Source organism: Macrobrachium nipponense, chromosome 16, assembly GCF_015104395.2.
Source record: "Macrobrachium nipponense isolate FS-2020 chromosome 16, ASM1510439v2, whole genome shotgun sequence".
In the NCBI taxonomy this organism is placed as follows: Eukaryota; Metazoa; Arthropoda; class Malacostraca; order Decapoda; family Palaemonidae; genus Macrobrachium; species Macrobrachium nipponense.
In genome coordinates, this window is record NC_087209.1 from 59,136,065 (window position 1) to 59,147,045 (window position 10,981).

At 36.6% G+C, this 10,981-nt stretch overlaps 1 long non-coding RNA gene across 1 annotated transcript; it reads left to right on the forward strand.

Moving 5' to 3' along the window:
• The first annotated feature begins 1,750 nt into the window (after positions 1–1,750).
• Positions 1,751–8,010, forward strand: LOC135195446 (uncharacterized). Its single transcript, XR_010310125.1, has 4 exons — positions 1,751–1,923; positions 4,892–5,115; positions 5,574–5,745; positions 7,927–8,010. It is a non-coding gene; the product is annotated as an uncharacterized LOC135195446 (long non-coding RNA).
• Positions 8,011–10,981: the final 2,971 nt, after the last annotated feature.

Sequence of the window (10,981 nt, forward strand, 5' to 3'; positions counted from 1 at the left end):
GGCCCCCTTTCCTCCTTCAGAGGTTGAATGTGTTGCCTAATCATTTGTGTACGTGTTGTGTGTCAATGATTTTTGTGATTTAATGTTAATGAAGAGGCAGAGTAATAACTATTATTTTATTGAATTATAATATTTGCTTTTTTTCATTGTTTTGATATCCCCCTTGAGTTATTATTGTGCTGCATTTATATGAGCTTGCTTCCACCTTAGTGGATTGCTGCCTTTTGAACACCTTAGTTGGTGTGGTGAAACTAAACTGAATTTAAGGGCCACATTCGGTACGATTTCATTCAACCTTAAGCCCTCCTGCACTAGCTTTGATTGAGACCAAGTTACAGTGCTGAGGAGTTTACTAACTTACTTAAAGTCAAGAAACCTTGCATTTTATTCAACAAAAGTGCAGTTAAGAAACTATCAACTGTATTTCCTGCATCAATTCTTTTTTGGGTGATGCCACACGGGTTCACAAAGACGCATTTAAAGGTTTAACACATATAATTAATATTTAAAGAACACAACAATTATCCAAAATTACGTTAAGAAGCAAGAAAACTAACACATTACTGCAAAAATTATTAACAAAACGTTACGTTACTTCGATAGAAATAATACATAAATGGCAAACAGGATCTCAGAATATCCTAATGAAAGAAGTTACTGCAATGGCGACGACGATTCACGAGGTGATGTGTCTGGATTCTACAAGAATATCTTCTTTTACTTGCCTTCGTGGAGTCAGATGCTAGAATCCGAGAGCTTCACCTTTCCACCCTAGAAGAAAACTCGGGAGGAGTATATTGCACAACACAGTTGTCACGTCTACAAAATTACAGGGTTACGTAACAAACATCAATTTAAAAACAAACATCAAGTGCTTTAATCGTAACACAACCTACAAAAAAAAAGGAGTTTAGTCCAGAAGGCAAGCATAAATTACTGGCATGTGCCCTTACAATAAGAAAATATATATATAGTCTCCACAGGAAGAAGTTTGACATACTGTAATGATAAGTCATCTAATTTATAGAGATGGACAAAATTTGCAATAAAAAAGTGGTTTATTACTATGAATATCAATGTACTAATTTATACCAACTCATTGCTATAGTTAATATAATAAAACTACTTCTGTGGAGCAAAATAATCACATATCAACGTATTTTCATAGAAACTGGGAAATACTTCAAAACAAGTACTCATAAAAAACTAGGAAAATCTTTATTCAAGGGGAATAAATGGCAATTTTTGACAGTTGGTGTGAATTTTGATTATTTATGGTCCTGTAGACCTACTGTGTGTTGTGGTCCAACGAGGCATTACATATATATATATATATATATATATATATATATATATATATATATATATATATATATATATATATATATATATATATATAGTAATATATATATATATCTTGACAAACTTCTAAAACTGACTTAAAATCAGGCAGATATTTTAATTTGGATTTACGAACACGGATGAGGCATGGCAAAGCAAAATTATTTGAATTCTCAGAATAAATATTCTCCATTCCATTCATTTTTATTCGGCTTATACTTTTCTAATTATTTTAATATCTAAAATCCCCCAAATTTGGTTCTGGATTGCGAAGCATTTTTAGATTTTTGTTTCTAGGTTGTGACGTCAGCCTCCTGGAAGTGTCACTGCTTAAGAAGGATCCTTGAATGTAGTCTCGGCCAATCAGGAATAGTTTCCTCCGGTTTGGAGTGGCAGGGCCTCTTTTAATTGGCTGAGGGTCGTTGTTATGGTTTCTGGAGAACTGGTGTTTTTGTTTGATACTTGGTTATCTGGCATATTGTTATTTGGTGTGTTTTTGCCTAGATATTGTGACTGTTCTGCAGTGTGTGGTGGCTAAGCTAGATATTGTTTCTGTTCTTCAGTATGTGGCTGTTTCTCCAGGTAAATTTTACTCCATTGTCAAGCTTTTTATTTTAGTTTAAGCTTATATATTGGTTTATGAATTTCTTATCAGGCCTAAGTTTATTTTTTTTTCAAAGTAGGACTACTATGAGATTAAGGGCCTCTGTAACACGGTTTTTTCGCAATAACTTTTTATCTATGCATTTCATAAATATAACCCTTATTCAGAATACACATTATATCTACATATAAATTTTGACTGTATTCTGCATTACGTGGGTTGAATAAATTAGGTACTTAAAATGTAAAAGTGCCTTTTTTTGAAGACGGGCCAACTTACTCAGAGAAAAGGTTTTGAACGCACGCGTTACGTAACTTATGACTGCATTTCTTCCCTCTTTCTCGATGGATGATTGGCTATACGTAACAAAGGCTTTACCTCTGGCAACAATGACAAACAAATTTAAATACAAGCAAAGCAGCACACCTTTATGAACTCGGGACCTCTCCACTGATAATTGTCATAATGAAAAAACCAACAAAATATGTTAATAAATACAAAAGCACTTCGATTATTAGTCTAACTCCCAAAATAAGTTTCCTAAGAAATTACAGTCTGCTTTATAGGTCACAATCAGATTGACAAGATGTAGGGAATAGATGGTAATTTTCAAAAACGTAGTAGGCAAGCTTGATTTGATAACTGTTATAGCCAATGTCATGCAATTTTTATTTATTGGCTATCTACCTATTTACTGAGAAAAATAGCCGGTACCGTATTTTGGCTTTAAACCTTCACCAATAATTATCGTCAGAATGACAACTTCGAGGCTCCACCCACTTTGGCCTCGTTATAAATCAGGATAACACTGACGGTTATCATGGGCATTGTTGGATTAGAAAATTTAACTTCTGGCTATAAAAACTCATTTCTCGAGAAGTTGTAAGAAGTGCTAAATGATCCTCAAGGATCCCAGCAGTTGGCCTAAACGTTTAATTCTTTTATATTACTGCTATACTGTTGCGGCACTACTGCTACAGTAGTATTACTACGCTAGCACAGATACCCCACCCACATCTATGTATCGTTCCGCCATTCATAAAGTCTTTGGGTTTCAGAGCCGATGGAACAAGGTGAATGGGTTTCTGTCTAGTGGATGGGCGGCGCAACATTTCGTCAAAGTTGTTTACTTTGCTTACGTAATGAATGTTTTTCGACTCTTGGCTCGTAATCATTGGCCATGGCGTCGGCTAGAGCATTTTTACTCCATAAAAATTAAAACTATCGGGTTTAGGTTATTGATAATGCTGACAAAATTTGTGTGTGGTTGCAAAATATACACATGCCAACTTTCAGCTACATCCGATGCTTTGACAAGGAGCAAAGTCCAAAAAACCGTGTTACAGAGGCCCTGAATTTCATAGTAGTGATTATGACTTTAGCCAAATTTGCTGATGTAGATGGCCGCACGAAAAGTGTTTTTTTTGTTAGTTCAGAATGTAGGAAAGACCTAGATAATGCGGTACAGGTGAAAAAATTCAAGAATTATACGTCGATATCGAGGAATCTACCATATTTTATTTTAGATTTGTAAAGTCCTCAATCCTCAAGGATTTAGAACTAAACATGGTGTCCATTTAGGTAGAAGGTATACCAGCCCTGCCAGTATGAACGTTAAAACAAAGTATTTTTCTTATCTGTACATTTCTCAAATTATCTGGGATGTACCACATTAAAGACGCCTTTTTCTAGCTATATTTAAAAGAATTTTATTAATAAAATATCTGTTGCCCATGTAACGGTTTGGGTTTTGTAATTACGCCTACCTATAATTTTTGTAATATGCCACTAATTGCTCTTATTAGGACCTGGAGTTAAGATCTTGTAAAACGTAACAGGAAGCCTATATTTGCTTCAATATTTTTGAGTGGACCATGTCACTTTGTGGGGGTTTGGGGTGTGAAGCCCACCGGGTCAGGTTAAGCCCTTGACATGCTTTTAAGGTTACCGTGACCATAGGAAGTAGGAAACACAACTCCTCTTTAGTTTATAGAAGAATAAAATCTAGCTTTTAACAGGAGTCCTTTAGCTTTTATCAGAATTATAGGTTAGGTTAGTTACCCTATAACAGTCTAGTCTAATCTGTCCAAACTTATGCCTAATTAACCTAGTTTAGAATTTGGGATTTTAGGAATACCTACCAGGGAGTTTTGTGGAATTGTGGCAGAACCTGAAGTAAAATGCAAGTATGCATTCTGATCTCATAATAGGCCTAAGCTAGTGTGTTAAAGCGCTGGGTCCTCTGTGAATACTATGGGCCTGACCACAAATGTAGACAGTTCATACTTTATTAAGAAAAAATAAATAAACTTCGCTGAGGATACATAGCCTAGCTTACCATGGATATTTTTGTTTCTTTCTAAAATGGATTTTGAAGCCAGTGGACCCATAATACTTGTCTTGGCCCTATTATCTCTGTTTTGCATTGCCATTTTATCTCATTAGATGAAACTTTTTTTTTTTTACATGGAACAAGCACACAGGGGCCATTGACTTGAAATTCCAGCATCCGAAGAATGTCGTAGTCTTTCAAAGTTTGATACATAGTATTTGGTGGTTGGGTAACCGCATGTGGAAGAGATCTGTTTTCCTCCGGCAGATAAGGTAGGTGGTCTAAAAAATGTTGTTGCTGCGCCCTTCCTTCCCCCCCCCCCCCTCAACCCCCACCCCCACCCCAAGGGAGATAGTTTGGTTGATCCCTGGACAGATGACTGTGTGCTCCCTTGGGAAGATGGTGTAGTGGTTACCCAAGGGAGGATGGTATGGTTTTTACCACTTAAGGGAATACGTATACTTTTGGGGGAATCCCTGATGCTGGTGGTTTAGTAGGTTCCCGAGGTTGTGGTTCCCCAAGGCCACGTAGTTATCCAAGGCAGATGCTTTAGTTTTTCACCGTGCTTTTTTTTCTTGGTATTGTAAATATGATTTTAGGAACTTTATTTGCAGATGCATCAAAAGCATGGCTCATTTGTGGTGAGGCTCGCATTCAACTTGAAGTTCTGAGAGGTTCATTCAGTGAAGATCTTGCAGGCGAAATTATGTATTGGGCAAAAAGAAAGATCCAAGGTGGTTTGTTTTTTCTTCGGAATCTGAAAAGCATTTTCAGGAGCCAGTCACATATGTCAAGATAATACTTGCTGTTTGCTATGGACTCATGCAAGTTGGTTAAGGTAAGAAAATTTTGAAAGAGGAAAGGAAGTGACTTTATTTTGAGATGCTGGTTTTTGTTTAGTCAGGCTTGTAATGGAGGCTTAACAAATTCCCCAGTTGAATTAATAATTACACGAGTCAGTTTACAATTAAATACATGGGTGTAACGAGGGGTACTTGCCAACAGTGATTTGGGTACTGTACGTAGTTGTTTTAAAACATTAGTGCACATTTTAATCCCATTTTGCATTTAGGTCAAGATAAATTTTAAGTTTTTGTCTGGTATTGAAATCTATTTTTAGTAATAGCCTTTTTGTGTGGAAGTTTTAAAACCTAAAAGACTGGTGATTTATTGGAATGCAGACAAGATTTCGTCGTAGCCAGTATTTTAAAAAATTTGGTTGTAAAGTAGGTACATACTAAACTAATGTTAAAGAGCAACCAGCTTTGGCGTTCTCACCGTTTTCCCTCATTCCAGGTTAAACTAGAGCAGTTATCACGAAAAGCTGGATTCAAGAGGGCTGTGTTTGGCGTTTGACTGACTTCTGCTTGGGCAGAGCAGTCTTGAAACATATTAGGTGTACGAGGGACATCCCTTTTTGGACATTATTGACGAAGTGTCAAAGAATTATGACAACGGCTGTTTTCTTGTAGGTTTACAATTGATTTACTCCTTATATCTAATTCTTGTAAAGTAAAAGTACAGCATTTGGAAGTACAGTAAATTTTAGGATATTAAGTAATTTTATGCAGCTAGTTTAATCATTTCTAACAAGTATGGCATTAGAACATGTTCAGTGCCCTTTTTTTTTTAATCTTCTTGAGTCGCTTTATTTTCATTGTTATTGCATAGATGGTTTTGTCATTACCCATTTTTTATATACTTTTTTCATGAATAACTTATTCTTTTGAATAAGTTTTCTCTAATGGTTGCTAACTTGTTTAATTTTCCGACTTAATTAGTGGTTTGTTGACATTTTATATTGCCATTAGTTTTCTGTGTTATCCACCCTGCGTAGGGGTGTAAGAATACTACCACCGTACGTCCTGCATGTCGTAAAAGGCGACTAAAAGGACAGCTGCTGCCTTGAAGTCTTACTCTTTTAGTAAAAGGCTAGGCCCACCGCCAATAACTGGAAACTGCTGCCTTCCAGTCTTGCTTTTTAGCCAAAGGCGAGGCCCACCGCAATAACTGCGGTTGATGACAGCAAGAGCATGCGGTTGTAAAAACCCCTTTGCCAAATAATAAACCATGCCTGATGTTGTTAGGAAAGGTGCATTGGGCAACCGACCCCTAGTGTAGGATTAACCGTGGGAAAGAAGAATAGTTTTATATTTTATCTGTTTGATTATTGGTTAAACCACTTCTTGCTCTCTGGCGTGTACGCATTTTTTTTTTTTTTTACCCTGGTATGCCTATCATCATACTTTTCAGTTAGCCAAGTATTAATTCTTAGGCTGACCATTTTCTGTTAACCTAAGTCATTTTGCCGCTATGTGGACTGTACGCTTTGTGTTGGGTCTCGTGTTCACATATTGCTCTTATTTATTTATAACCTTCGTGCTCTGAATCGTGCATACTTTTTATTCTCCCGGTTGAGCACATTTTTGTTCGTGCTCCATTTTTGTCACCGCTATCCCTTTGTTGCATAAGTATTATTTTAGGTTCCAAAATGAGTGGGCCCCTTTTGTGTGTTCTCCAGATTGTGTGAACTTGTGGTCTGAATTCTATACACTTTTTTGGTGTGCTTGATCATGCTAATACTACTTAGTAAGATTGTGCCTTTTTAATATGCTTTCAGTTGTGCACCATTTTTTCATATGCTGTGGAATGATAATTTTTTAATTGTATGTTCTAAGTTGTGTTCAGTTTTTGCAAATTTTTTTTTTTGCTTGCCCCGCTACTCATTTTTTGAAGAGCTTCATTTTTTCACTGAATTAATGAGTAAATTGACTAAAGTTAGAATATATTGAGGTCAGAAGGTTTACTCTAGTTTTGGTTATGTTGGCCACTTGTTCACTTAAAATTCCAGCTGTGTTAAAAGTAGAATTTACTAAGAAATTTAAAACTAAGGTTGCCTTGCTATTCTTTTCATGCTATATATTCTATATAGCATGATTTCAGTTAACGGTAGAGGGCAAAAATAAGAATCAGTTAAATGAAAGTGTTAATAAACCACAGGAACAGTTAAGGTGTGGTTTGTATTTGTTTGTATTAGTTTCTGTTGGAGTGGTAGTATCAGATAGTGGGGGTTCATAGTGATTTAGGAACTATTGAGTGTTTTTGCAGTTGAACCAAATCTCCATGCAAAATCATCATCTTGCAGAATTAATTGCTGAAATTTATAACTTTCACTCTTCTACAGTGAAGTGAATTTCATGGGGTTTGCTTTTCAGATCTCACTCGACTTAATAGCAACAAGGTTTTAATTGCTTTAGATTAACTTGTTCACAATATAGTAGTAGAATATCTAGTAGGATACTCAAAAGTTATCAGTGATAGAAATGAGCATCTGTTCCTCAAGCTTTGCCATTGTCAGAATTGATTTTAGCAGAATGCAAGGTCTATTTTTTTGTAATGTACCATTTGGTCTTGGTAGTGTGGAATGAGTTTTGTAGATGTAAAGAAAAGTGGGTATGGTTTGCGGGAGAGTAAATATACTAAAAATTTGACATATGAACGTTAAGTTAAAGTGAGTGATGAATGTTGTTAGCATACTTACTGAAAATTTAATTTGAAGAAAATAAAACCCGAAACTGAGCTAGAACTTTTATTTAAGAAAGAATGAAAGAATTTCTTGTTGGTCTGAACTAATACTTTCTATTTGCAGGCTTTGACGAGGTGTGTTCAGGATTCCTCAGTTGGTGACTAAAGAAACACACGAGTACGTTCATTCAAGCTACTGTTTAGATGTTTTAGGCTATCAAGTGACATAATAACTACAAACTCTCAAAAGGTTTTGTCCCTAAATCGAGATTTGAATTTTTCCTGAATATTTCTTCCTAGCTATAGTCTGATATTTCGGCGGGGCTTTCGCTGAACTTGCAAAGTTGTTGCTCTTTTTTTTGTTATTACGTGCTTATTTACTGTTCTATTTTGATAATTTTTTTTGTGCATGTTCCAGGTGGATATACCAACATTTTGTCAGACCGAATTTCTATTCAAGACTGTAGTTTCTCACCAATCACCAAATAACCTTCAGTACGAGGGGCCGGAAATTTCCGTTTTTTCACATTTTTTTTCATAAAATCATTAATTTTCCCTGTAGGATGATAAAACTCACAGGGAATATGCATTATTATAGTGCTAATAATGCCTGAAAATTTCATTAACCTGTCTTGATTAGTGTATTTTTGGCAAATATTTTTTACGATCGGCAACCCCCAAAGTGGAGCCTACCCTTAACTACACAGGATATGCAACTGCTTGTGAACTTTGTGGATTTCCAGACTAACAAATGATAGAAACTATAGTAATATTTTTTTTTTTATTAAACATAGTGCACAGTGGCGTTCCTGAGGGGGGGAACTGTTTGAAATCGCCCCCAAGGGCCCCAAAGTGAGGGGGGGCCAAAATGCGAAATTTAACCATTGCTGCTAAATACAGTGGCCCCAAAATGGTCAAGAGCTCCATTTATATTTGGACCCGAAAGTTTGGGGGCCCACTTAAGGGCCCCAATTTCCAATTTTGTGAACAAAAATGTAACAAAAATGTTGTGTAAAAAGAAATATTATAGACCTTCTCATACTTATCGGAGGAGGGTGGGTAAGGTTGATTAGGGTAAGGGCAGGGGCGATCTAAGGCAATTGATTACTGCTTATAGGGGTCCTTATCATCCTCTGAGGGCCCCCAATAATGGCCCCATTTGCCCAGATAATACACATTGAACTGATTCAATGACTCTGGGCTTCTGTTTAACCAAGGGGGCCGGTGGCCCCATTGAAGGGTGCTTAGGCCAGCCCTGGGTAACGGGATTTGGGCAAGAGGTGTCAAGTGTCATGCGTGGGAGGGGGAGAGAATTATGAATGATCTATAGCTAAGTCTGCCTTAAATGTGCGGAGACGGTATAGAAGAAAATGGGCCAGGAAGTTATACCCTAAGTGAACATGTCCACTCCAGTCGTCACAGCAACCCTAGTGAGGCATAGAGCTGCACTCGTGTATTTTCACTTTTAAAGATAATTAAATTCAGTTATTTGTTTTGATAGTAGTCAAGCTGTATTAAATAATTCATCAATAAAATTAAATAGTCGTGCGCATAAGCGACGAATTCAAGGCGGCGGCATTATGAAATCTCGCTGTCTTGATTCAATAACACCTGGTACGAACTACGCTGTGCTATCTGCTAGAGTACAGTGACTACCTTCCTTCCCCTTCACCCTGTTCAACCTTCCTTTACTCTGTTCTACCTTCCCTTCACTCTTTTCTACCTCCCTTCACAGCTCCATTCTGTTCTACCTCCCATCACTCTGTTCTACCTTCTCTTCTCCCTTTTCTACCTTATTTCACTCTTTTCTAACTTCTATACCTTCCTTCACTCTGTTCCACCTCACTTCACTCTGTTCTACCTCCCTTTGAACCCTTTCACTATGTTCCACCTTCCCTTCACTCTCTTCTACCTCCCTTCACTCTGTCCTACCTCCTTTTCCCTATGTTCTACCTTTCCTTCATTCTCTTCTGCCTTTCCTTCACATTCTAACAATTTTCCCAGGGGGTGGGGGGAGAAGGGGGCTTACACCATAAAATAGTAAGCTTTTAAAACTATAAATAACACTCGCTAATCCCCTCATAGCGAAAATAATTAAAATCCTCTAACAAATGTTTCATGGTAAAATTTCGATACTGAAATAGAGGCCAGTTTTACAATCATGACAGTCTTCGCTGAAATTGAGAAATATCCACCTACAAAACTGAGCAACCTTAAACAAGATACCGTTTTGGAGTGTTAAAATATGAAGGCAACAGACAAATAAAAAATACAAAATCTATTAATTAAGAGACTCACACGTTTGAATATTTAAACACTAATCGTTTCGTTATTTGAAATCGGATCACGAAGTTTATATTACATCTAGTTTCCATATTCAATTGGTCTAGATACACTACATACACCATCACTACGTAAAAAATTGTATTTAGCACACTAGAATACTCACTTTTAAGGCGACACAGTAGAACACAACTCAACACTAACATTAGATATATCATACAAGTGAGCAACACTTAAAGAGAGGGTTGCCTGTTAAACTAAACACTGGCAAACAAGCACAAAAAATCAAGCATTAGTTTCTTGGTGCTCTTGGAAAACAAGTAGCTCCACCTACGGTCAAGTTTTAAGTGCCACTGGATGAGAATTTCAGTTGTATTTCAGCCTAGACTATTTTATTTTGAGATAGTAGTTATCATCGCTACAGGTTAATATTTTTGTAATTTACATAAAGTTGGAGTGAATATCAGGGTTCTCTTTAGGTCTATAATGTATATTTAAATGAATTTTGCCATTTAAGTTATGGAACCAAGCCCTTGGGCACACTCAGCCAGTCAGTGCTCAGTGTAGTAGGGGCAAAATGAGGGATTTAAAAGTTATGACAGCATGACAAATAGATCCCGAAAAAAATTAAATGAAGAGAAAGGATTCAAAGGTGAAACTAAGGGAAAACAACACAGTTAAACTAGGACGTAATTAGTAAGAGAGGTTGATCACCAAGATGAAAGAAGGGAAAAGGAACCGAGGCAAAATAAATGGCTAAAATTTAAGTGCAGGTTTAGATAAATTTATGCTTCAATATCCGCAAAAGAAAATGGTTTCGTGAAAGAAAATAGTCTTCAAGGATAAACTCAGGTTTTTTTACAGAAGCAGTCTGCACGGACTGCAAGGAACGTAAC